Source organism: Tupaia chinensis, unplaced genomic scaffold (assembly GCF_000334495.1).
Source record: "Tupaia chinensis unplaced genomic scaffold, TupChi_1.0 Scaffold000671_1, whole genome shotgun sequence".
In the NCBI taxonomy this organism is placed as follows: Eukaryota; Metazoa; Chordata; class Mammalia; order Scandentia; family Tupaiidae; genus Tupaia; species Tupaia belangeri.
This window is the reverse complement of record NW_006160193.1, coordinates 5,347,611-5,352,136: the sequence shown is the minus strand read 5'-3', so window position 1 is coordinate 5,352,136 and position 4,526 is coordinate 5,347,611. Positions and strand designations below refer to the sequence as shown.

The window sequence follows — 4,526 nt, the reverse complement described above, 5'->3', positions numbered from 1 at the left end:
GGGGGGGGGCTTGTCTCAGTGTTGCAGGCACAGAGAACGATGTCTGTCTCAGCAGCAGCAACTCAGAGGCCCAAGAAGACCTGCCCAGTTTTGCCTAAAGCAGAAAAATTGTTAAAGTATTTCAGGGATTACTAAAAATATTTTTAATATGCATATTAGGGTGGGAGGGGCCCCTCTGAGCAGAGTGCAGCTCTGAGGGACTCTAAGGGAGTCCGCCTCTTGAGTTCAGTGACCCAGAAGGTCGGGGCTGCTGAGTCCCTGCTGCAGGTCACAGGTTCCGGCCCCGGTCCCGGTTCTGGCCTCGGTATCGGTCCTGGTGCCAGTGCATCTGCCTTGCATGCAGCTATCTGACAAGCAGGGCCGGATGAGGCACCCCCAGAGTGTCCCCGATGTGGAGGAATCACCTGGGACTTGCACACAGCCCAGCAGGGCCAGCGCTGGTTCCAGCTGGGGCAGCCCCTGGGCCAGGGAGTGGAAGACCCTGTTTCTCCCAGTAGTGCTCAGAAGTGGAGTGAGGGAGCAAGGTGGCCGCATGGAGAGTGGGGTGCAGGAGGAGCTGGGGTATCTGTGGAGGGTTGATTGTGGGCACAGTGCTGACAGCAGCCCCTGGCGCATGTGACCAGCGTGGAGACACACGGCTTACCTCCCAGGGCTGCTCGTGGGAGGAGTGTGAGCTGTTGTGGGCCATCATCCAGGCAGGGCTGCCCAGGATCCCATTGGGTTCTGCCAGCGTCCGCACTTTGGACTAGATAGGGCGTGAGTGGGGAAGAGGGTGCCGAGTAGAGGAAGCAACCGCGGTGGGCTGCTGGTCCCCAGAAATCATCTTGCAGTAGCAGGGCTGGGCTGCCAGGACCCTTGGGCTGGGGGTCTGGGGTGGGCTTCCAAACAGGAGGGTACAGGAGCGACAGTGTGAGTCTGCCCTCCTCTTCGCTCACTCAGTCCTGTGTTTTGATTTATTTTTGTAAACCTTTTGTTTTAGAATAATGTTAGATTTGTAGAAAAGTTGCAAAGACCGTACAGAGAGCTCCTGCAAGCCCCCTGCCCTGTTTCGCTTTGTCAACATCACACACGGCTGTGGGACTTCTGCAAGGCGGAGAAACTAGCAGCGGCCCCTCAGAGTAACTGGCCTCCCGGCGTTACGGCCTCACCACTTTTCCCACCAACAGCCTCTGTCCACGATTTGGGCCAGAACAGCACTACATTGGGTTGTCACGTCTCCCAGGCTCCTCTGGTCTACATCTTGCCGTCTGACAGCCGTGCCGGGCCAAGACGAGGCCTGGAAGGGCGCGGGGGGCCTTTGGGGTGGCAGCAGCTCCTGGCGGGGGTGGGCATGCCCTCGTGGGGGCTAGAGCACTGCTTTGAACAAGGGGCGTGTGATTGAAAAGCCTGCTCCAATAATACATCTAGCACTGTATTTTGATGGGATAATTATTTTGTATTTATGACGATTTTTAATTATCTCTGGCAAATGCTCTTAGCTCACTTGGTAATCGAATTAAGGGAAATGTCTTTTCGCGCATTGTAAGTCGTTTCTATAATAAAAAGAAGGAAGAATACAGTCATTCCCTGTGTGACCTAGACATGCTTGTCACCATGGAGAACAGTGTAATTCCATTAGGGCCCAGTTGGCTCCGATACGATCAGCATTCAGGAGACGTGGGGCCCAGGTCTGCAGAGACCACGAAGATGTCCTTTCTGAGAGAGGCCTTTGCTCACCCGTTCAGTGGATCTTCTCTCCTGGAGCCCTAGACATACCTCTATTTCGGTGCTTATCGCATGACCTGTGAGCCCTGCTCCGAATGACTTGAGAGCTGGGACAATGACCCCAGAGCTCCCAGCACAATGAAGGGGCACCTGCATGCTTCCAAAATGGAGTGTCCACCCCGCATTCGGCAGAGCGGGCATTTCTTCACCAAGTGCCCTCCTGACGCTTTGTCACTGGGTGGACACATTTTCCACAGACTGCAACAGCCGTCAGCTGCAGTGTCTAAGTTACCAGAATGTTGGTGGGGAGGGTCCTGGCCAGGGTGGGGGGTAGGCTCTGCAGCACCACAGAGCTCCCAGCCTCCATGGCTGGAGTCTCCAGGCTTGTCAGGCAGCTGTGGGGGAGGGTTGGGGTCGGGGTGCTGAGAGGAGACTGATAGGCCCCGGACTTTGAAGAAAAATCAATATTCACCAGGAGTTTATTGTCGCGTAAGTGTCTCTGGTTGCACCACCACTTCCTGGCCTGAGCTCTGCTGATGAGGGAGCCGCCCTGCCCTGCCCCTGCCTGTCTGAGGTCACAGAAGGAACAAGAAGTCTTGTGTCTGGCTGGGCTTATGTCGGCAAGACCTCTTAGGTGGCCCCAGTAGTGGGCAAAGTGGGCAGCTGCACCCATGTTCTCCCGCAGGTGCCTGGATTCGGTGAGTCCTTGCTAGGTGCCCACTGTGCGCAGGCGCTGGGCGGGAGCCTAGTCGGGCTGCTGTGTGCACAGAGTCTAGGTGCAGTGTGGAGGCCAGTGTTGAACGGGAAAAGGAAACAAGAGGCAGGGTAGGGGCAGACGGCTAAGTGTTATCCACTGAAGCAATAAATGGGCATGGCTGGGGCGTGGAGGGGACAGGAAGGGCTGCTTCAGGCAGACAGGGCTGTTGCCCGCACCCTGGGCACTGGGCTGAGCTGGAGCTGCCAGCAGCTGGGTGGCTGTGGGCCCGTTCCTTACACGGCCTCTCTGGTGGCCCCACGGCCTCTCCCTTGCCACTCTCGGCATTTCTCCATCCTCGCCCTTCCAATATGCCTGTAGGCTTCCAGCATGCACGACGTCACTGGGGTGCCCTGCTACCAACCACTCATCCTTTTCTGTTTCTTTGCTCAGACCTTGAACAGAGACCCCAACTGCCCAGCCTGTCCACTACCTGTCTCAGGATGGGCAGTGCAGAGTGGATGACACGGGACACTGTGGCCCGACGTGTACATAGCCTGGCGGGGTGCCTGGTGGGCCCAGGCCCTGGAGGAGCTTGGCCATGGCTGTGGAGCCCTGCTGTCCCAGCTCCTATCTCTCTGGTAAGTGTCCCGACTCCCAGGCAGGCGGGCAGCGTGGAAGGGTCTGTAAGTCACATAACAGTGGAGGGACGTCAGGGCTGCTGTCCATGAGGGTGGTTTCGAGGGTTAACTCAGGGATGGGAGCCTGTCACCGGATTTTATAGAATTCCACATCCTTTCGGAATCTTGGGATTACAAAACAGTCACCTGGAAATCATGCACCCCGTTTATACGCAGACTTTTATGTATTTACAATTCAGCTGCAATTCTTACCCGGGGAGTTTTCGAAATGTAACGTGTTAGTCACTGCGTGAATTGCGAAACCAAGGAAATACCTCCGAGGTGCTGGGCTCGACAGTGGAATCTGGCGTGGCTCGGGGAAAAGCGATGCTTCTCGGAATCTCTGTGTCCAAGGGTAGGGAGAGCTGGCCGCCCCAAGCCAGCAGGTAGCCGGTTCGCAGTGCAGGGCTGGGGGCTGTGTGGCTCCTCTCCCTCCCCCTCCTGGGCCCCTCCCCGTGGCCTGGCCACATCCTGCCCCCTTGGTGGGTGGTCGAGCTCGGGCTGGGGCTTTGAGAGTGACTGAAGAGTAGGGAACCCTCACTAGGGTCCTGCATCTGCCACTGCTGGGCAGGACTTCCTGGACCCTGTGCCCCAGGTGGCTGCAGTGGCAAGGAGCTCCAGGCTTCCTCAGAGGGTTGTTCTGGGCAGGGACTGTGCTCGGGATGACGGGGAGGATGAGTGGACTTCCCCCTCACAGCTGTGAGGCTCACTCCATTCTTCTAACACAGCAAGCCTGCACTTCCCCACTGAGCCGCGAGCCTGCGGGAGGCTGGGCGCGCGTGTGGTTTCTGGATGTGACATGAAAGTTAGCATTTGCATGCTCTTTGTCTGGGTCCCTGGGTTTGTTTTTCTTGCTCTTACAGGCCTGAAATATTCCCAATAGTGTTTATATTGAGGCAGAATTCATGGCAGCTGAGGGCCAGTGCCCCAGCGTCCGCTAGACTCCTGCCCCCACCGTGCTCCCCAGAAACACCAGCTGTGAGGCTCCCCCGTGTGCCCTCTGACCCCAGAGGCCCCGAGGAGCCTGCTCCCATCACTCCCATGGCAGGCACTGTGGCCAGGATCTGGAGCCAGCAGAGCACAGAGCCTGCTGCAGAAGCATGGAGTCCTGCCAGGCCCCGGGACACCTGCCCCCCACCTGCCTCCACAAGTGTCGGCTCCACCTGGAGCTCCTCTGTCCACCGGTCTCAGTGGCTCCCAGGGGGCTGACCCTCCTAGCAGCCAGGGAGCAGGGCTGTGGTTACTCCCATTCTGCAGACTGGGAGATGGAGGCTTGGGAGTAATTGACTTGCCCAAGGTCGCACGGGACAAAGCTGAGCTTCTACTCTCAATATTCTTCCACCATCCCCACCCCCGAGGGCACGCTGGCTCTCCTTACCCGGCCCCCAGATGCTCCCACACCCCCACCCCGCCCCCCCATGTTCCTCACCTCTTCCCTCCCTCCGGCT

At 58.0% G+C, this 4,526-nt stretch overlaps 1 long non-coding RNA gene across 1 annotated transcript in view; it reads left to right on the top strand.

The window, feature by feature from the left end:
* The first annotated feature begins 2,283 nt into the window (after positions 1–2,283).
* The window catches only part of LOC114009932 (uncharacterized), a 10,014-nt gene continuing 7,771 nt past the window's right edge, over positions 2,284–4,526 (top strand). The window contains exons 1-2 of the long non-coding RNA XR_003551330.1: positions 2,284–2,402; positions 2,852–3,039. This is a non-coding gene — a long non-coding RNA (uncharacterized LOC114009932). The remainder of the gene's footprint in view (positions 2,403–2,851; positions 3,040–4,526) is intronic.